At 53.5% G+C, this 22225-nt stretch overlaps 3 pseudogenes; 2 read left to right on the forward strand and 1 right to left on the reverse strand.

Moving 5' to 3' along the window:
- Positions 1–22225, reverse strand: part of LOC128820668 (uncharacterized) — a 1438581-nt pseudogene that overhangs the window by 20855 nt on the left and 1395501 nt on the right.
- The window catches only part of LOC128820670 (zinc finger protein 850-like), a 488361-nt pseudogene that overhangs the window by 14828 nt on the left and 451308 nt on the right, over positions 1–22225 (forward strand).
- LOC128820738 (olfactory receptor 14A16-like) lies at positions 17555–18763 on the forward strand (annotated as a pseudogene).

Consider the following 22225-nt stretch of genomic DNA (forward strand, 5'->3'; position numbering starts at 1 on the left):
TGTGCATGGCTTTGGGGACAGTGGTGCAGATGGAGCCCAGGTCGCTGAGGGCCAGGTTGAGCAGGAAGAAGAACATGGGCGTGTGCAGGTGGTGGCCGCAGGCTACGGCGCTGATGATGAGGCCGTTGCCCAGGAGGGCAGCCAGGGAGATGCCCAGCAAGAGGCAGAAGTGCAGGAGCTGCAGCTGCCGCGTCTCTGCCAGTGCCAGCAGGAGGAAGTGGCTGATGGAGCTGCTGTTGGACATTTGCTGTGGCTGCACATGGGCACCTGTTTATGGAGAAAGGACAGTGACAAGTCAGGAGAGGCTGCTTGGAGCCAAACTTGGGCCATTCCCTGTAGCCTGTCCTGCTGGGACTCACCCAGCCTTGTTCCTGCTCTGGGAAAACCTTCACCCAGGTCCCTGCCTGAGCTCCAGCTGTGCTGGCTGAGTGTGCCAGGAGCAGCCAGGGCTGTGCGTGGGGGCTCTCAAGGAGCCATCCCTGCCCTGCTGCCCTGGGTTTGTGGACATGTAGCAGAGGGACAAGGCTGGATATTCAGGATTTGTCAGGGGAATCACTTTTACTGCAGACTTGCTTGGTAACATCTGCACTGCCACATCTAGAGGACTTGGGTAGCAGGGAAAAGATATAGGGAATATTTTTCCTACCCACACATCATTGCTGGCTCTCTGAGGTCAGAAATCCCCAGCATTCCTGCTGCACTCAGAGTTTGGCACTGAGAGATGGGAGAGGCAAAGGATTCCCAGTGGCTTAGGGAAGGTGAGGGATGGATGGGCTTGTTCCCAACTGCCCTGGTTTTGCACCTTTGGCTGCAGTCAGAGCACAATCACACTCCTGGGTCACCCTGGGATAAACCAGACCCTGCCCAGAGACATCCCTGAATTTCTCACCCTTTCCAAAGTCTCTGGGCCACGTCTCAGCAGCCCCTTGTGCCAAGGACACTCACAGCTCCCTTGGCCAACCTAACAGCATTTCCTCAGCTGTGGCATCTCTCTGCACTTTCCCGTGGGACATTCAGGGATCTCCCAGAGGCTCTGGCACAGATCTGCACCCAGGAGGGCAGCTCAGAGCTGGCAAGGGCACAGCAAGGAGATCCCCAGCTGTGCCCATGATGGGATCTCAGGGAGGGGCTCAGCTCATTCCCCTTTCCCATGGACTGCTTTGCCCACAGCCCCACAGGTCCCAGGGAAGCTTGGACACCCCATTCCCATGGAATACACCAGCCTGGCAGGAATGCCAAGGGCAGTGCCTGACTCAGCTGCTGCAAATGCCAGAGCCTCCTTGAGGGCACCAGATAAGAGTGACAATATCAGGGGAGAGCAGAACCAAGAGAAGATGTTGTGGTGCTGTGCCTGAGAGGGCAGGGCAGAGACAGCCTGGCACTCAGGACAGTGTTCCCGTGCCCAGCTGTGCCTGGCACCTCCCACACACCAACAGTGCCCTCCTGCCCCAGCACTGCTCTGTTCAGCCCCCTCTCCTTCCCTGAGCATCTCCCTGGGCCTGGACATTCCCTTCTGAGAGGTGCCTTGTCCCTGCCAGCGCTCACAGAGCCCAGCCCACCCCGTGTGCCCTTGGCCCGGCCCTACAGAAACCTGCCTGTGTGCAGGGCCCTGGCTGGGGCAGGGTCTGTGTGCAGCTGGGCAAGGGCAGCTCAGGAGAGCCCTGCTGGGCCCTGCCAAGGTGATGCTGCTGCTGTCCAGGGCTGAGCAGTGGCTGAAGGCCCTTTGGGAGGCTGCCAGCAGAGAGACTGACCACCCAAAGTCACAGTTCTGGAGTCTCTGTAAATGTTCAAACATTCCTTTGATGATCCTGTGTGTCCCTTTCAACTCAGAATGTTCTGTCATTCTGGGATTACAATTCCTCTTCTGCTTCTCTCATCCCCCTGTTGTCTATCAGCAAACGAGAAAAAAAAAACCAAAAAAAAACCCAAAAAAACCCAAAAAAACCCCAAAAAAACCCAAAAAAACCCAAACCAAAACAAAAAAAAACAACCAAAACAAAAAAAACCCAAACAAAACAAAAATCTTGCAACAGAGTTAGAAGAGTAAAGTAAAAACCAGACCTTTATTGGAAGCTCCCAGGTGTCCCAGTGGGGATGAGGCTCAATCGGCTCTTGATTTCAACAATTTATTAAGGTTGATTAATTGGGATATTTAACAGGAACATCCAATAGGAGATTCAGTTGTCCCAGTTACACACCCCTAACTCAACCCATTGGAGTAGGTCCAAGGACTTCTTTGCCCCACTTTTTGTTATGACTGCTCACATTCTGGTCAAAAACCAAAATGTTCTTCTTGTTGGTCCTCTTCCTGATAATAAGACTATACAGTATTTAAGGAATGTGTTTAGACAGGTTATTGTTCTAAAGTCTAAGGGAAAGGTTAGGAAATGCACTAAAATTAATTAAGGATTACAGTTATGGAAGCATATAATAGTAGTTTAATAGAGTTAATTAAGAGTTTTATAGTTTAAAGTAAGGATTATAGTTTTATAACTATATAATAGTAATCTATAGAGCTATAAATATATAAAAATATATCAAAAGCAAAAATCTTTTTCTCACCACCCCAACTTTCCCATCCTTCTCCAAGCAGGAAATTGAAAACACTCTCAGGAAAGCTCCTGAGCTTTACAGCAATCCCAGGCTTACCTTCTTTGGGAAGTGTCCTCCGGAGCTGTGCCCAGGCTGGTCTGGAGCTGAGAGCAGCCCTGCCCCAGCCTGCAGCTCTCAGCAGCAGCACCTGCCCTGCTCAGGGTGGCTCCTTCCCCCCACAGCTTCTGGCCAGCGCTGGCAGCAGCTCCCCGGGCCGGCTGAGAGCTGTCCCTGGCAGGCAGCAGAGTCCCTGGCCCAGCACAGCGCCCTGGGCTGCAGGACCCTGCTCTGCAGGACAGCCCTGGGCACCCCTGGCTGCTCTGCACAAGAGACCATCAGAGAATGTACTCACAGGGGCTGTGGGCATTGGGATGTTCCAGCTTGAGGAGATCACTGCAGGAGCTGCAGCTGCACTGTCCTGCAGCCAGAGGTTCCTGTGCCAAGGGCTGGCAGTGATTCTGCCCCAGGCACTTCTCAGCACCTTCCCAGCCCTGACTGATTGAAGCTCTCTGTGCCTCTGGGCTGTGCCCGCGCTGGCTGCAGGCAGTGCCCGAGCCCTGCTGGGCTGGGAGAAGAGCTGCTCATCCAGAGAAATGTGCTTTTGAAGCTCTGCTTGCTTACCAGCATCACCCTCTGTGCCAGGAGCCCGGCCCAGCTCAGCAGCACAGACACAGCACAAGGACTTGAATGAGCCTCTGGGGCTTTGTGCTCAGGCCCTGAACATCAGGCCCTGAGAGGCAGCTGAAGAAACCTCTCCAGAACTCCAAGTCATAATCCAACTCCAAAGTTTCTTTGACTTTTAATGGGTCCCACTGAGGGACACGACTGAGAAAGTGTCCCCAGGCCCCAGGCAGAGCAGAGAACTGGAGGCACTGATGACAGGTGGGGACAAAGAGAAGCCAAGTCTTGGTGGCCTGGGGCACAGCAGGGTCTGTGCCACCAAGGGCTGTCAGGAGACACCTTGTCCTGAGGCCGTGGGGCCTCCTGGCACAGCCCCAGCCAGGCTGGGCACTGTCAGCCCCTTGTCCTGCCCTCAGCATCCCCCCCTAGCCCACATCCCAGTGGCCTCAAGGATCTGCTGGAAGGAGTCCCTGGGGAGCCTTGCTCAGGAATGGCCCTGGGGGCTCCACAATGCTCCCAGGCACTGCAGGTTTTTCAAAGGACTTTGGCTTTGGCTTTTGCCTTGCAGTCTCTGAGAGCTTTCTGCAATCATTGCCTCCAATTATCTGCTGTAATTAGTCCCTGGAGAGGCTTTGTCAGGAACAACACTCAGTGGGGCTCATTAATGCTTCAAGGTACTTCAGTTCTTTTAAGGCACTTGGTGTTTCCCTTTTGCTACAGACTCTGTGAGAGGTTTGTGCAATCATGGCCCCAATTATCTGCTTTAACAAGTCCCTTGAGAGCTTTGTACTGACACTCAGTGGGGCTCATTAATACTTTGAGATAGTCTAGGTTTTTGAAGTACTTTGGATTTTCCTTTCCACACTGAGAGGTTTTTGTGCCATTTTGAGTCTCTGAGAGGTTTTTGTGCCATCCTGGCCTCCAATTCTCTCCTCCAGGGAGTCCATGAGGGGCCTGTCTTGGGGATGGACCTCAGTGGGTCCCATTCATGCTTTGAGACACTTTGGGCTTTTCTTCTGCCTTTGACTCCTGGAAAGGTTTGTGCAATCTCTTCTCAGGCCCTAAAGTTCCAGGGCTCAGCTCCAAATGCACCACGGGGCTCATTAGGATCAAGCAAGTCCTGACAAACCATGGCTCTGCCTTGATTTCCCTCTGGTCTGGGGCAGTTCATCAGGAAGTTTCTGTAGTGATTTTGGTCCACCAATTTGAGATTTCTCAGCCAGTTCATAAATTAGTGTGGTGGGTTCAGTGCTGGCTAATTACCAGTGCACTCACTAGATTATACTTACTCATTTCTTGCTGTGAGATAGGATTAGGAGAAAGGCAAAGTGGGCTCAAAACTTCAAAATGATATAAAGAAAAGTTTAGAAGAGTAAGTAAAAGAAAGAGTAATAAGAATCAGAACAAAACTTTCAGAACGCTTTTCCCTACAAACTTTTCTTTCTTATTGACAATGTAAGGAGACAAAACATAAGATTTTAAGTCAGTTTATCACCTCTGGAATAGTCTTTCTTCTGTTCACTTAGGGAGAGTATTCCTCTTGTTAATGTTATGGAGACTTCTCCACAAGAAAACAGTTCTCTCATGGCTTTTCATTTCCACAAATAGCAGCTGCCTGGAAAAATCTGCACTCGTGAAGTCCCTCCCATTTTTTCACAGCTTTTCCCACATCTCTGTTTATGGGCCATGTCAACTTATGGGATATTAGTTTCCAGCTGAGGTGTTTAAGAGCAAAGGTTCTCTTCATTTATTTCTGAAATCATCTTCATCTCCAGGAACAGAGGTCTTCTTAATCTCTCCCTGAGGGCACCGGGTGTCATCATTCTTTTCTCTTTCAATGTTCAAACTTCTCATGGGATCACAGCTACTTCAACATTTGCTTACTTTAGCATGGAGGCCTTTGCTGAACAAGTCATCCCCCCATTCTTTTCAATGCGTTATAGGGAAAAAGAGTCTGATGTATCAATTCCATCCTTCTCCATAGCTTTAGCAGAGGATTTCAGCCCCAAGATCAAGGCATCTCCTCATCCCTCCCATCTGGGACTCAACTTCCTCTTCACTGACCTCGGTGTCTTCACGTTGCTCCTCTGTGTGCCTGCACTTTGTCCTTTTCTCTCAGTGGAGGGAGGATGGAAGCACGGGAAGAGTCAATATCTGAGGCGGGGCCTGCAGATGGTTGCGTGAGCCCGGCCGGGCTGGGTCCTTGCGGCCGGAGCTGTTTTCCCATGGAGGTTTGTGCAGCGGCTGCGCTGGGGCTGTGTCAGGCTGGGCGGCGCTGGGGGCAGGGCCAGGATCTCAGCAGCCAGGCCAGAGCAGAGCAGCAGCACGGCCGGGCCGATGGCTTCTCCTGGCCCTGCCCGCTGGTTGCGGGCCAAGCCCAAGGGCGGCAGAAGCTTGGCTGAGCCGGCCCGGCCCGGGGCTGCTCCTGGGGCCCGGCGGATCCTGGCTGGGCCCGGGCTGGCGGCGGGGCAGGGCTCGGCAGCGGCCAGATGTCAGCAAGCGCAGCCACGGCCCGGCCCGGCCTCGGCCCCGCGGCCTCCCCTCCCCTGCCCGGCAGCCGATGGGGCCTGGCGGGCTCCCTGGGAAGGGGCCCGGCCCCACGGCAGGAGCCGCCCGGCCCGCCCCGGCCCAGACGGGGGCTGGCCCGGCCTTGGCACCTCTGTGCTGGCCAGAAGGGAAAGAGACCCAGCCAGGCTTCTTCCTCTTTAACTTGTGTCTTCACAGAGGCGTGGGCAGTTTCCTTAGTGGTTTAACAGATTGTCAATTCTCAAAGCTAATTACTGATTGGTTTTTTTGTCAGACATGGAGGAAACTGCTAGAAGTTTCTCTCAGAACATCACTTGTGTGATGCAAAACCACCACAACAGCACAGAGCACAGAGCTCCTTTGTCCATATGTAGTGGTCATGTGCCCGAGGCCTCAAAACCCCACCCTGGGAGATCTCTGGGCCCTCTCCAAGGAGTTTTCAAATTAAAACATTCAGCTCATAGTCTAAGAAAATCACTAGAGAACAGGGCCAGCCTGACCTGTCTGTCCTGTCTACTTTTCTGTAGGAGCATTCCTTGGATATATGGAATTTGGGAGGCCAAATTCTAATTTTGGCCATGGTCCCTGGACATGAAAGCCAGTTCTTTTCCATGGCAACGAAGGAACAGAGTCCCTCTGTTTCAGGGGCAGATGAGAGGTGACCACAAGAAGGCAAGGCCAGCCAGAGCTGGCAGGTTTTTTTCTGAGAGATACTCTTAGAAATAGGAAACTTTTTTGGGAGGGTACCAATTTTGGCAATGGGCATCTGGAAAGATGGACAGTTCTTTCCCATAGCAAGGAAAGCACGGAGCCCCAGTGCTCCAGGAGCTGATGAGAAGCAGCTCTTGGCATTCCAAGATCAGCCAGACCTGTCAGGTGGCCCCTGGGAGGCCAAGCCAGCCAGACCTGTTCCATGTTCCCTCGGTTCCATGGGGCCCCACAGTGTCCCAATGGTCCCTTGCTTCCAGGAGGCCCTGAGGTGTCACAATGCCCCCTTGGTGACATGAGGCCCTGAAGGGTCCTCATGGTCTCCATGGTTCCATCAGGCCCCACAGAGTCAGAATGGTCTCTGGGTCCATGAAGCCCCGCTGTGTCACCATGGCCCCTTGGTTCCATGGGCTCTGGTGGTGCCACAATGATCCCCTTGGTTCCATGAGGTCCCCACAGTGTCACAGGGATCTCCATGGGAAGGAAAGAACTGAGCCCCAGTGTGGCAGGGGCAGCCACCAGAGGCCAAGGCCAGCCAGACTTGACGGTACTGGGAGATTTTGGCTGGGAGCAACCCCTGGATATAGGGAATTTTAGAGGTGGAATCCCAATTTCAGACATGGACACCTGGAGGAGAAACACAATTCTTTTCCATGCAAAGAAAAGCACGGAACACCGGTGCTTGAGGGGCAGATGAAAGGCGGCCATCAGAGGCCTAAGGCAGCCAGACCTCTCTGTCCTGGTAGCTTTTGTCTGAAAGCAACCCTTGGATATAGGGAATCTGGGAGGTGGGACCCCAATTTTGGCCATTTCTGCATAGATAAGAAGGACAGTTCTATTCCATAGGAAGGAAAACACTGAGCCCAAGTGTTTCAAAGACAGAACACGAGAGAGATGGGTCTCCTGGGAAGCCAAGCCAGCCAGACCTGTTTGTCCTGGCAGCTTTTGTCGTGGAGGGATCTTTGGATATATGGAATTTGGGAGAAGGAATCTCAATTTTGACCACGGACACCTTGAGAAGAAGGGCAGTTTTTTTCCATAGGAAGGAAAGCACCGAGCCCCGGTGTTTGGAAAGCAGGTGAGAGGCAGCCCCCAAGAGGCCAAGGGCAGCCAGACCTGTCTGTCCTGGCTGATTTCACTGGGGAGCAATCCTGGGATGTGTGGAGTTTTGGAGGTGGAATCCCAATTTTGGCCATGGGCACCTGGTCAGGATTGGATGATTTTTTGGTTCAGGAAAGAAAAGCATGAAGTCCAAGTGTTCTGGAAGAAGATGAGAGCTGGCCACCCTTAGGCGAAGCCAGCCAACCTGTCTCTCCTGGCATCTTTCATCTAGGGGCTATCCATGGACACTGGGAATTTTGGAGGTGGAATCTCAATTTTGGCCGTGGGTGCCTGGACAGGAAGATGAGTTCTTTTCATTAGGAAGGAAAGCACAGAGCCCCAGTGTTTCAGAGGCACATGAGTTCCAGCCTTCAGGAAGCCAAGGCCTTGTCAGTCCTGGCAGCTTTGGTCTGGGAGCTGTCCTTGGATATAGGGAATTCTGGAGGCAGATCCACAATTTTGGCCATGGGTGCCTGGTTGAGATGGATGTTTTTTCCTATAAGAAAGAAAAGCACATGGTCCCAGTGTCTCAAAGGCAGATGGGAGGTGGCCCCCAGGTGGCCAAGGCAGCCAGACCTGTTCCATGTTCCCTTGGTTTCGTGGGACCCCACAGTGTCACCATGGTCTCCTTGGTTCCATGAGGCCCTGGAGTGTCACAATGTCCCCCTTGCTTCTGCAGTGTCACAATGGCCCCGTGCTTCCATGAGGCCTTGCAATGTCACAATGGCTTTGTGGTTCCACAAAGCCCTGATGTGTCACAATGGCCCCTCGGCTCCATGCGCCCTCGCTGTGTCACAACAGCTCCTCTGTGACACTGTGGCTCCACAAGGTCACCACGGACCCTTGGTTCCTTGGGGCCCCCGAGTTCCACAATGGTCTCCTTGATTCCATGAGGCAGCACAGTGTCACAATGGCCCCTTGGTTCCATGAGGTTCCGCAGTGTCACCGTGGTGTCCTTGGGCCTGCATTGTCACAACTGACCCACGGTTCCATGAGGTTCCGTGCCGCAGCGCAGCAGGAGCTGCCGAAGCCACCGCCGTTCCAAGAGTGTCTCAGCCAGGAAGGATGGACAGCTCTGCACACCAGACGCTCACGCTGCGCTGTGTCATTTGAACGTCGGCGGAGAATGAAAAGGCAGGAGGGGTTCTTTGTGTTGAGTTCCAGTGGCAGTTTATTTCAACTACACGCTGAAGGCGTCCAGGGACAAAGAACACACAATACAGCCTGGACCAGGGCTATATAGGGAGACAGTGGGGCAGGGCATCAAACCTGAGGGCCAGTGGGTTGAGGGAGCAGGGGTGGCACAGAGGAGGGACTGAAGAGCAACAACCAACAGAGATTCAGGGGAGGAAAAGCAAGGGACAGGGGACCAATAGGGAAAGCAGGAGCAGGGAACATTCTGGAACTGGGGAGGAGACAAGGGATGATGTAACTAAGGAATGTAGAAATTTTGAGAAGTGGGGAGGGAAAAGGAATAACACAACTTAAATGATTAACATAAAGGTGCAAGGGACTGTGGGAGATCATGTCTCTATAGCATTAGAACTCAGAGGGGAGTTTCCTCCCAAGGCATCGCAGCCACATCGTCCCCTTCCTCGGCTTGGGATGCAACAGTTCCGTAGTGTCACCGTGGTGTCCTTGGACCCTCACTGTCACCACTGACCCACGGCTCCATGAGGTTCCCCAGTGTCACCGTGGTCGCTGTCAGAGGCTGGATGAGATCGATGTCCCGAGACCCCTTGGGATGCTCGGAATGCCCGTGTGGGGCCAGGGCTGGGTCAGGCCTTGGTGTGTAATGGGACAGAGCCTTTGGTTACCCCCAGCATTTCAGTGTTCTGGGGTGTTACAGCCCCGCAGGCTCACAATGGCCTCTTGTTTCCATGAGGCCCCAGAGTGTCACACTGGCCCCTTGGTTCCATGGGCCCAGCAGTGCCACAGTGATCCCTTGGTTCCACAGCTTCCCACAGTGTCACACCGGCCCCTTGGTTCCATGAGGATCTGGAGTGTCACACAGGTTTGTGACATTTGTCCTTGCTGCCCCTCACATCCCACTGCCCCACAAACAGCCCCGAGCCACCTGTGAGGGACGGGCCCTGCTGTGCCAGGCTGGGCTCAGGGCTTGGCCTTTCTGCTTCCCCCAGCCAGCCCAGGCCTTGCTCAGCATTGCAGTTCCCTGCTCTGAGCCTTTGGCTCCCTGCAGTCCTGGCCTCAAGGATCTGCTCTCACCAGTCCCTGGGGAGCCTTTGGCAGTCCCTGCCCTCAGTGTGGCCCAGTGATGCTCCAGGGGACTTGGAGTTTTGCTTCTGACACACTGAGCAGCTTCTTCAGGCTTCTCTCAGTGCCTCAGGGGTCCTGGACTCAGTCCCTAATCCACTGTGGGAATCATCAAAATACAGAAAACCTTCAGAGACTCTTTGTCTTCCTTCAAAGGTCTTCAAGTCTCCAGGGCTTGTGCAGCTGTTTGGAGTCAGTTTGGAGTTCTTGCAAGGAGGAGGATTTCAAAGTGCGCCTCATGGCAATTTTCTTTAATCAAGTGAATATTTTTTTATTTTCCAGTTCACAGAAGAGCTGATAGAAGCATTCCCCAGGTGATCTTGATGCTGAATGTCTCCTTAGGAGGTCTGGGCATGTAGAAGAATGAGCCCCTTGAGGGCTGACCCTGTTTGGACAAGCTGCTCCTCAGCCCCAGCCTCACCACGTCTGACATGGCCCACCTGGCACTGACATCCCTGTGCCCTGCAGCAGAGCCTTGTCCCTGAGCTCTGCAGCTCCATGTCCCAGCCCAGTGCACCGTGTCCCACCTGCTCTCCTCAGGGCTCTGCCTGCACACAGGCCCAGGAGAAGTTTTCCTCTTGGTAAGGAAGGAATGGAAAAGCCTGAGCAGGTTTCCTGAACAACAAACCCCACTCAGGAAGCACCTGCTCAGTACAGGCTGCCTGGAATGGTGTCACCTTTCTACAAGGGACAGTGTGGCCAGAAATGATGTCTGGAAGCAGAATTTTCTGAGTCTCCCAGCTGAATTCTCTGTCCCTGTCCTTTCCCTGGATCTCTGTTGCAGATGGAAGCTGCTGGTGCCATCCTCACCTTTAAGCTCTCTTTTGAATGCAAACAGATGTTCCCAGCTGTGTTAAGTAGGATTTGCTCAATGTTTCTATAAATCTTTTGTGTTCCCCATGGAACCAAGGGGCCATTTTGGCACTGGGGGGGTGACGTGGAAGCAAGGAGTCAACTGTGACCCTGGGGTCCCATGGAAGCAAGGGGCCATGGTGACACAGCAGGGCCACGTGGATCCAGTGGTCCATTGTGACACTGTGGATCTAAGGAGACCATGGAGACACCCCCAGAACCTCATGGAACCAAGGAGCCCATGGTGACCCAGCGGGGCTGCATGGAGCCAATGGCCCATGGTGACACTGCCCATCCAAGGAGGCCATTTGGACACTGCGGAAGCTCATGGAGCCAGGTAGGCCATTGTGACACTGAGGAACTTCATGCCACCAAATATCCATGGTGACACAGCAGGGCACCATGGGAACCCAGGAACCGCTGTTGGCAGTGCGGAAACTCATGGAACCAGGGGCCCTTGTGGCACTGCAGAACCAACACAGCTGCTGCACCTTGTCCCCTGGGCCTGCACAGCTCCTTGGGAGGCACGGCAGGAGCAGCACCCTGGGAGCCTCGGGAATGCCCCTCTGGGATCCATGGCACACGCTCCCAGGGGCTGGAATTCCAGTTCCCAGCCAGGAAAAGATCTTCCTGCCCTTGAAGGCAAAGCTCTTATGGAAGAGACAAAAGCCAAGTGGAGCAAGATCCTACAGTGACATTTCACTGCCAGCCTTCATAACTTCACCCATGGTGGTTGTAGCTCCTGGATTGGGAATGAAATCAGGGCAGGGCCTTTGGTGGGAGCTGCCCTGGGTCAAGGGAGACACAGAGAGAGAAGCAGAGCAGGCACAGAAAGGCAGGAGAGAAAAGAGGACACAAACACAAACAGCTGAGAAGGTGGCACTCGGGAAAAAGAACCAGAACTGATGGAAAATGAATGGGACAGGAATCAATAATTCTGAAAGTTTTATTTACTGCTAAAATACATCCCACCCACCCAGTCCCATAGAACCCCAATCCCACTGCTCCAAATTTGGATCCCACTTCTCCCAATCTTCTTCCAACCCCATCTCACACTAGAGGCTAAGGAATTGAGTAATTTTGGCATGGGATTGAGGTTTTTTGAGGTTAGAACAAGCCATTTATAGATGGGATTGAGACTTTTTGGGGTAAGATTGCGTTGTTTTCAGTGGGACTGTTGTTTGTTGTTTGGAATGCAGAGAGATGTAGAACACTGCCCAAAATCCCCCAAGGACCAACAAATCTTCCATACTATGTCCCCAAACCATAAATTCCCCCTCAATTAGCTGTGTAATGCTGAGACTTAAGACATCTCTGACAAATTTCTTTCTTTTTTGTCCTATTTCAGGTATTTTTAAGGGATGAAGATAGATCAGATGAATATTAGGGCCATACCAAAAGGATAACCAGCCAGGTGTCTTCCCTCTGTGTATCACAGGGAACGTGGGTCACCGGGGCTCTGACCAACATGGGTTTTCCCATGGGGGATGGAGTTGGGGCAGTGCACAAAGCTCTTCTTGCAGTTGGGGCACTTGCAGGGCTTCCCTTACCGGTGGGTCTGCTGGTGTCGGGTCAAAGTAGAGCTGCTGGAGAAGCTCTTCCCACACTGGGGACACCCATAGGGCCTCTCCCCGCTGTGGATGCACCGGTGCTTGACGAGGGTGGAGCTGTGCTTGAAGCCCTTCCCGCAGTCGGGGCAGAGGAAGGGCCTCTCCTCTGTGTGAATCCGCTGGTGCAGGAGGAGCGTGGAGCTGGTGTGAAACCTCTTCTGGCACTCGGGACACTCGTAGGGCCTCCCCCCAGTGTGGACCATTTGGTGGATGATCAGTTTGGACCTCTGGCTGAAGCCCTTCCCACATTCCCCACATTTGTATGGCCTTTCCCCAGTGTGGATGATCTGGTGGCTGATCAAGTAGGACCTTCGGCTGAAGCTCTTCCCACATTCCCCACACTCGTAGGGCCTCTCCCCAGTGTGGATGCGTTGGTGGATGACGAGGTTGGATCTGCAGCTGAAGCCCTTCCCACACTCCCCACACTCGTAGGGCCATTCCCCGGTGTGGATCATCTGGTGGCAGATCAGGGTGTTGCTCCGCCTGAAGATCTTCCCACACTCCAAGCACTTGTGGGGCTTCTCCCCATCATGGAGCTGCTCATGGACCACCAGCTCCAAGATCTGGCTGGAGCTCTGCCCACCTTCCTGGCCCAGGGTGGGTCTTCCCTCCTCAGAGCACCCTGGGCTGGGTTTGCAGCCCCCCCTCCTGCGGGACCTCTGGGGATTTTCCTCCCCATTGGATTCCTGTGCCATGGAGCCGCTCAAAATGGCCTCTTCCACGAGGTTCTGCCGTGGGGATTTGTCCTCCCTGGTCTCCATCCTCATCTCCTCGTCTGGGGGCAGAAGGACAAGGAGAGGATGGGATTTGCCTCCGTGCCAGAGGGAAGGGGAAGGAGATCCCCCCACTGCGTGCCCGGCAGGACGGCGTCGGTAGTGGGGTTGTCCTGCAGCTGGGGGCCGTGCTGGGCTGGGAGATGGAGCAGGAGAGAGGGGGAAAGGGGCACTGACTTCCTCCTCACCTGCCTGGGTGTCCTGGGGCATCTTCCTCATCCTTGCAGCCTCCTCCTCCATCTGGTGAAGGTTTGGCGATGGGAAATTCTGTTTTGGGAGGAAAACAAGGGATGAGAACATTGAGTTTTGTGCTGGTTTGGAGCAAATCACTCTAAACCAGAATCACAATTGAATAAGAAAATTAGGATCAAGGCAATGATCCAGAAACACTGGCTTAATCTGACAGAGTCAGGATATAACCTGACACCCCATTGGGCAGGGTGGTGGTAGCAGTCTGATGAAATGGTGGCTGCAGTCCTGTTGGAGTGATGAACGTGATTCTGTCAAAGCGGTGATCCTGTAGAAGGGTCTGGTCTTCCTCTGAAGGTCCAGTGGTGCTTATGGAGCTCTTGTCCTCTGGGAATCCAGTAGGCAAGGTGGTCCTGGTGTTGCAAGGGTGAGATTATATCCAGGCAGGAATGCTTGGTTCCTCCCCCTGGGCGGAGCATCCTACAATGGGATGATGTAATTTTATCAGTCCTGCAGTGACACTCAATGGCCCATTAACAGAAGATGGCCCCTGGAGGGCGTTATCAGGGCTGAGTCATGGCAGAGATAAAGAACACTGCCCCACCTGTTTATAACAGTTCATGAAGATGGTGACTGAAAACACACTTTTGGTTACATCCCTCTTCTGAGGAACTTGTTCTTTCTGGAGGAACACTTGGAACAGCTTGGACACTGCTTCCTCTGAGGGACTTGTGGGAGAACTTATGAGGAAAATGGCTGCTGTGGTTGGCCAGTGTAAACAAAATATTTTGTTGTCCTTCCTTGAAAAGTTTGTTAAAATCCCTGGAGGAAAGGGAGGAAATGATACCAGCAAGACTGACAAGGGTCATTCACCCCAAGCTGAGGAAGACAAGGCTGCCAAAAGTCCTCCAGGAAGCCCAGCTCAAGTAGGAGCACTGACATACACACCCACTTCATAACTACCCCAGGTTGTGGAGTCTATTTATTTATTCCGCAGGTTGCTTCAATACCCTTTTAAAGTTTTGAGCCTATTTTGCTTTTCTCCTAATCCTATCTTAGCGCTGTAAATGAGTAAGTATAATCTAGTGAGTGCACTGGTAATTAGCCAACACTGAACCCACCACAATAATTGATGCATTGGACGAGAAATCTCAAATTGATGAACCAAAACCACTACAGAAAACTTCCTGATGTACTGCCCCAGACCAAAGGGAAATCAAGGCAGAGCCATGGTTTGTCAGGACTTGCTTGATCCTAATGAGCCCCGTAGTGCATTTGGAGCTGAGCCCTGGAACCTCAGGGCCTGAGAGGAGATTACACAAACCTTTCCAGGAGTCAAAGTCAGAAGAAAACCCCAAAGTGTCTCAAAGCATAAATGGGTGCCACTGAGGTCCATCCCCAACACAGGCTCCTCATGGACTCCTTGGAGGAGAGAACTGGAGGCCAGGATGGCACAAAAACCTCTCAGAGACTCAAAATGGCACAAAAACCTCTCAGAGTGGAAAGGAAAATCCAAAGTACCTGAAAAAAGTTGAGTATCTCAAAGCATTAATGAGCCCCACTGAGTGTCAGTACAAAGCTCTCAAGGGACTCGTTAAAGCAGATAATTGGGGCCATGATTGCACAAACCTCTCACAGAGTCTGTAGCAAAAGGGAAACACCAAGTGCCTTAAAAGAACTGAAGTACCTTGAAGCATTAATGAGCCCCACTGAGTGTTGTTCCTGACCAAGCCTCTCCAGGGACTAATTACAGCAGATAATTGGAGGCCATGATTGCAGAAAGCTGTCAGAGACTCCAAGGCAAAAGCCAAAGCCCAAGTCCTTTGAAAAACCTGCAGTGCCTGAGAGCATTGTGGAGCCCCCAGGGCCATTCCTGAGCAAGGCTCCCCAGGGACTCCTTCCAGCAGATCCTTGAGGCCACTGGGATGTGGGCTAGGGGGGGATGCTGAGGGCAGGACAAGGGGCTGACAGTGCCCAGCCTGGCTGGGGCTGTGCCAGGAGGCCCCAGGGCCTCAGGACAAGGTGTCTCCTGACAGCCCTTGGTGGCACAGACCCTGCTGTGCCCCAGGCCACCAAGACTTGGCTTCTCTTTGTCCCCACCTGTCATCAGTGCCTCCAGTTCTCTGCTCTGCCTGGGGCCTGGGGACACTTTCTCAGTCGTGTCCCTCAGTGGGACCCATTAAAAGTCAAAGAAACTTTGGAGTTGGATTCTGACTTGGAGCTCTGGAGAGGTTTCTGCAGCTCCCTCTCAGGGCCTGATGTTCAGGGCCTGAGCACAAAGCCCCAGAGGCTCATTCAAGTCCTTGTGCTGTGTCTGTGCTGCTGAGCTGGGCCGGGCTCCTGGCACAGAGGGTGATGCTGGTAAGCAAGCAGAGCTTCAAAAGCACATTTCTCTGGATGAGCAGCTCTTCTCCCAGCCCAGCAGGGCTGGGGCACTGCCTGCAGCCAGCGTGGGCACAGCCCAGAGGCACAGAGAGCTTCAATCAGTCAGGGCTGGGAAGGTGCTGAGAAGTGCCTGGGGCAGAATCACTGCCAGCCCTTGGCACAGGAACCTCTGGCTGCAGGACAATGCAGCTGCAGCTCCTGCAGTGATCTCCTCAAGCTGGAACATGCCAATGCCCACAGCCCCTGTGAGTCCATTCTCTGATGGTCTCTTGTGCAGAGCAGCCAGGGGTGCCCAGGGCTGTCCTGCAGAGCAGGGTCCTGCAGCCCAGGGCGCTGTGCTGGGCCAGGGACTCTGCTGCCTGCCAGGGACAGCTCTCAGCCGGCCCGGGGAGCTGCTGCCAGCGCTGGCCAGAAGCTGTGGGGGGAAGGAGCCACCCTGAGCAGGGCAGGTGCTGCTGCTGAGAGCTGCTGGCTGGGGCAGGGCTGCTCCCAGCTCCAGACCAGCCTGGGCACAGCTCCGGAGGACACTTCCCAAAGAAGGAAAGCCTGGGATTCCTGTAAAGGTCAGGAGCTTTCCTGAGAGTGTTTTCAATTTCCTGCTCAGAGAAGAATGGGAAAGTTGGGGTGATGACAAAAAGATTTTTGCTTTTGATACATTTTTATATATTCGTAGCTCTATGAATTACTATTATATTGTTATAAAATTATAATCCTTACTTTACGCTATTAAACTCTTAATTAACTCTATTAAACTACTGTTATATACTTCAATCAATACAATCCTTAATTAACTCTAGTACATTTCCTAACCTTTCTCTTAGATTTCAGATCAATAAGCAGACTGTCTAAATACATTCCTGAAATACTGCATTGTCTTATTACCAGGAAGAGGACCTACAAGAAGAACATTTTGGTTTTGACCAGAATTTGAGCAGTCATAACAAAAAGCGTGGCAAAGTAGCCCTTGGACCTACACCAATGGGTTGAGCCAGGAGTGTGTAACTGGGACAACTGAATCTCCCATTGGATGTTCCTGTTAAATATCCCAATTAATCAACCTTTAGAAATTGTTGAAATCAGGAGCCAATTGTGCCTCATCCCCACTGGGACACCTGGAAGCTTCCAATAAAGGTCTGGTTTTTACTTTACTGTTCTAACTCTGTTGCAAGGGCTTTTTTTTGGTTTTTTTTGGTTTTTTTTGGTTTGTTTTTTTTTTTTTCTCGTTTGATCATAGACAACAGGGGGATGAGAGAAGCAGAAGAGGAATTGTAATCCCAGAATGACAGAACATTCTGAGTTGAAAGGGACACACAGGATCATCAAATGAATGTTTGAACATTTACAGAGACTCCAGAACTGTGACTTTGGGTGGTCAGTCTCTCTGCTGGCAGCCTCCCAAAGGGCCTGCAGCCACTGCTCAGTCCTGGACAGCAGCAGCATCACCTTGGCAGGGCCCAGCAGGGCTCTCCTGAGCTGCCCTTGCCCAGCTGCACACAGACCCTGCCCCAGCCAGGGCCCTGCACACAGGCAGGTTTCTGTAGCGCCGGGCTGAGGGCACACGGGGTGGGATGGGCTCTGTGAGCGCTGGCAGGGACAAGGCACCTCTCAGGAGGGAATGTCCAGGCCCAGGGAGATGCTCGGGGAAGGAGAGGGGGCTGAGCAGAGCAGTGCTGGGGGAACAAGCCCATCCAGCCCCTCACCTTCCCTCAGCCACAGGGAATCCTTTGCCTCTCCCATCTCTCAGTGGCAAACTCTGAGTGCAGCAGGAATGCTGGGGATGTCTGACCTCAGAGAGGCAGCAATGATGTGTGGGTAGGAAAACAATTCTCCTGCCATCCTTTAGACCTGGAACTGCAGATGCTACCAACCCTTTCTGAATTAGAAGCGATTCCCCTGACAATTCCTGAATACCCGGCCTTGTCCCTCTGCCACATGGCCACAAACCCAGGGCAGCAGGGCAGGGATGGCTCCTTGAGAGCCCCCACGCACAGCCCTGGCTGCTCCTGGCACACTCAGCCAGCACAGCTGGAGCTGAGGCAGGGACCTGGGTGAAGGTTTGCCCAGAGCAGGAACAAGGGTGGGTGAGTCCCAGCAGGACAGGCTACAGGGAATGGCCCAGGTTTGGCTCCAAGCAGCCTCTCCTGACTTGTCACTGTCCTTTCTCCATGAACAGGTGCCCATGTGCAGCCACAGCAAATGTCCAACAGCAGCTCCATCAGCCACTTCCTCCTGCTGGCACTGGCAGAGACGCGGCAGCTGCAGCTCCTGCACTTCTGCCTCTTGCTGGGCATCTCCCTGGCTGCCCTCCTGGGCAACGGCCTCATCATCAGCGCCGTAGCCTGCGGCCACCACCTGCACACGCCCATGTTCTTCTTCCTGCTCAACCTGGCCCTCAGCGACCTGGGCTCCATCTGCACCACTGTCCCCAAAGCCATGCACAATTCCCTCTGGGACACCAGCGCCATCTCCTACACAGCATGTGCTGCACAGGTTTTCCTGATTATCTTCTTCCTTGGAACAGAGCTTTCCCTCCTGACCATCATGTGCTACGACCGCTACGTGTCCATCTGCAAACCCCTGCACTACGGGACCCTCCTGGGCAGCAGAGCTTTTGCCCACATGGCAGCAGCTGCCTGGGCCAGTGCCTTTCTCACTGCTCTCATGCACACAGCCAATACATTTTCCCTGCCCCTGTGCCATGGCAATGCCCTGGGCCAGTTCTTCTGTGAAATCCCATAGATCCTCAAACTTTCCTGCTCCAAATCCTATCTCAGGGAAGTTGGACTTCTTACTGTTAGTGCCTGTTTGGTATTTGGTTGTTTTGTGTTCATTGTTTTCTCCTATGTGCAGATCTTCAGGGCCGTGCTGAGGATCCCCTCTCAGCAGGGACGGCACAAAGCCTTTTCCACCTGCCTCCCTCACCTGGCCGTGGTCTCCCTGTTTATCAGCACTGGTATATTTGCCTACCTGAAGCCCCCCTCGATGTCCTCCCCATCCCTGGATCTGGCCCTGTCAGTTCTGTACTCGGTGGTGCCTCCAGCCCTGAACCCCCTCATCTACAGCCTGAGGAACCAGCAGCTCAAAGCTGCACTGTGGAGACTGATGACTGGATGCTTTCGGAAACATTAAACTGCTGACCATTTTCTGCCAATCACTTGTAATAAAACTGCCCACCCCTGTTCCCTCCCCTGCACACAGCCCATCCCTGTTTGCCCTTTCCTCTCTGGCTCCACTCCCCATTGCAGTTCCTGACTTGGCACCATGGGAACGTCCCTTGGGGAGCAGGATCATCCCACAAGTGCTGCAGGAATTTTCTGCAGGCTCCTGCAGGGCCTCGTGCTGCTCCCTGGCCAGAGGCAGCCCAGGCCAGGGGGGCACATCTGGGCTGCTGTGTCTGCCTGTGGGGCTCCCTGTTCTGGGCAAGGAGGAGGAGCTGCAGAGGCTCTGCAGGACTGACAGGATGGGCTTTGGGGCTCTAAGGAGAAGCTGTGGGACCTGGGCTGCTGCAGCTTCTGAAGAGGAGGCCCAGGGCTCCTCCTGCAACTGCTCCAAGGGTGGTTTCAGAGAATCCCAGAATCATCAATGTTGGAAAAGACCTTGGAGATCATCAAGTCCAACCTGTGCCCTGACACGGCTTTGTCTCCCCTGAGCCTCCTCTTCTCCAGGATCAACAACCCCAGCTCCCTCAGCTGCTCCACTCAGGACTTGTGCTCCAGACCCCTCAGCAGCCTTGTTGCCCTTCTCTGGACACGCTCCAGCCCCTCCAGGTCCTTCCTAAATTGGGGGACCCTGAACTGAACTTGAGGTGCTGCCCAACCAGTGCTGAGCACAGGGGAAGGATCACTGCCCTGCTCCTGCTGGCCACACCATTCCTGATCCAGGCCAGGAGCCATTGACCTTCTTGGCCACCTGGGCACACGGCTGGCTCATGTCCAGCCTGCTGTCCATCAGTCCCTGCAGGTCCCTTTCTGCCTGGCTGCTCTCCAGCCCCTCTGTCCCCAGCCTGGAGCGCTGCAGGGGTTGTTGTGGCCAAAGTGCAGGACCCGGCACTTGGACTTGTTAAACCTCACCTTGTTGGATTTGGGCCCTGGATCCAGCCTGTCCAGGGCCCTGTGCAGAGCCCTCCTACCCTCCAGCAGATCAACACTCCCAGACAACTTGGTGTCACTGTGGTTCCATGAGGCCCCAGAGTGTCCCAATGATCTCCATGATTCCATGAGGCCTCCCAGTGTCACAATGTCCCTTTGGTTCCATGGGACCCCTTGGTGTCACAAAGTCCCTTGGATCCTTGGGCCCTGCAGTGTCACAATGTCCCCGTGGTCCCCCAAGGCCCTGCAGTGTCACAGTGGATCCTTGGTTCCATGAGGCCTGGCAGGGCAGCAATGCTCTCCTTGGTCCCACAGGGTCACAATGGCCTCTTGGTCCCAAGGGACACTGTTGTGGTCTGTAGTGGTCGCAGGGACAACTTTCCCTGAGAGTGTTTTGTGCTAACGGGCAGGAGCCACGAGAGCCCCAGCACACACACACACACACGGAGCAGCTCGGCAGTGAAGACACGGGAGGGTCCAGGCATGGAGCTCCAGCCAGGGTTTATTAGGGTCTGACGCTCCAGGGGTCTGGGGGTTAAAGACAAAGACAAAGGAGGGTTTAGGGTATAAATACAGGAAAAGAGGGGGTGGAGGAGAGCATCAGGGATCCAGTGGTCTGAGGGCTCAGGGGTGGTACACAGGGAAAGGGACTGACGGGGCTCACTCCCAGATTGGGGTGACCCCGGGTGCTGGTAAAGTCTCTCTTCCAACCCGGGCCTTCAAAGAGAGACTCAGTAGTCTTCATTCATCCGGTCTCAAGATAGTTTATTGCATGTTATCTCAAGGCACACACACTCCCTGACATTCCCTCTGACTCCTCCCTCTGCGTCTCTCTCCGTCTCCGTCTCCGTCTCTGTCTCCGTCTCTGTCCCTTTCCATCTCTCTCTGTCTCTCTCACCCAAGGGCTGGTGCCATCTTTTATATCACACATTACCTATTAAATGTTTATAGTTTTTCCTCAATGCCTATCACCTATATTGAACAGTGACTTTCTACTCTAAACCAATCTGTGAGTGCCAACATCACCAAGAATATGGAGGATTGGAAGGAGAAAGAAGGAGGACAGGGCACGCCCAAATCCCTCCATCTTAGAACTTCTGACCCCCATGTACAAAACTCAGACCCCTCTGTACAAGGCCTAAACCCCCCCTGTACAGCACTCAAAAATCCTTCCTTTCACTTTGTGACTACTTCTATTATAATATCTAAACTTTTGTGATTTCTTGTTCTTCCGGCAAGGTTGGTAAATTGTTCCATGGATCAAATTCAAAGCCACAGGGGTTCCTGGGTGCCTGCCAGGGTCTCAGATGCTTCTGACCTGGACCCGGAACATCCAAGAGTGTCTGAGGGACAGTGTGACATCATAGGGGCAGTGTGGCATCATAGAGATAGCTGTGTGACATCACAATGGCAGTGTGACATCACAGGGGCAGTATGACATCACAGAGTGGGCTGTGTGACGTCACAGAGATGGCTATGTGACATCACACTAATGGTTGTGTGACATCACAGGGCTGTGTGACATCACAGAGATGGCTCTGTGACATCACAGAGACAGTGTGACATCATAGGGGCAGTGTGACGTCACAGAGATAGCTGTGTGACGTCACAATGGCAGTGTGGCATCATATGGCAGTATGACATCACAGAGTGCGCTGTGTGACGTCACAGAGCTGGCTATGTGACATCACAGTGATGGTTGTGTGACATCACAGGGCTGTGTGACGTCACAGAGATGGCTCTGTGACATCACAGGGACATTGTGACATCATAGGTGCAGTGTGACATCACAGAGATAGCTGTGTGACATCACAAAGGCAGTGTGACATCATAGGGGCTGTATGCCATCACAGAGTGGGCTGTGTGACGTCACAGAGATGGCTATGTGACATCACAGTGATGGTTGTGTGACATCACAGGGCAGCTGTGTGACATCACAGGGGCTGTGTGAGGTCACTGGGGAGGTCACTCCACCCCAGCCCCCCCTCACAGTTCCCCCAGAGAAGTCCAACGCTGCTCGTGCACAGCGGGGTCCCCTGTCCCCCCGGGTCCCCCCGCCCCCGGTGCCGCAGCCTCCCCCAGAGGATGTTCCACGAGATCGACCCCAGAGCCTGACACGGGGACGGGGGACGGGGCCGTGGGGGTGGGACAGGGGGACAGGGACCCCCCGGCAGTGTCCCCGTGTCCCCCAGGGCCAGAGCCTGGGCCAGGGCTCCTTCACCCTGTTACCAACGAGGGCTTGAGAGCGCTGAAAAATCCCCAGCAAGGGAGCAGCAAAAACCAGATTTAATATTAAGTGACAGCACGCCAAACTTCCTTGGCAAGAGTCACTCTGCTCCTGACTGGACACTTCAGGCACACCAAGGAAACAAAGCAACAACAAAACCAAACCGAATCCAGGCAATCAAACGTGAAATGAACCGAGAACTGGGGCTGTCCTTCCTGTGGAAAAGAACTGTCCTTCTAGACCAGGTGCTAATGGCCACAATCGGGATTTCACCTCCAA

Source organism: Vidua macroura, chromosome 30 (genome assembly GCF_024509145.1).
Source record: "Vidua macroura isolate BioBank_ID:100142 chromosome 30, ASM2450914v1, whole genome shotgun sequence".
Classification (NCBI taxonomy): Eukaryota; Metazoa; Chordata; class Aves; order Passeriformes; family Viduidae; genus Vidua; species Vidua macroura.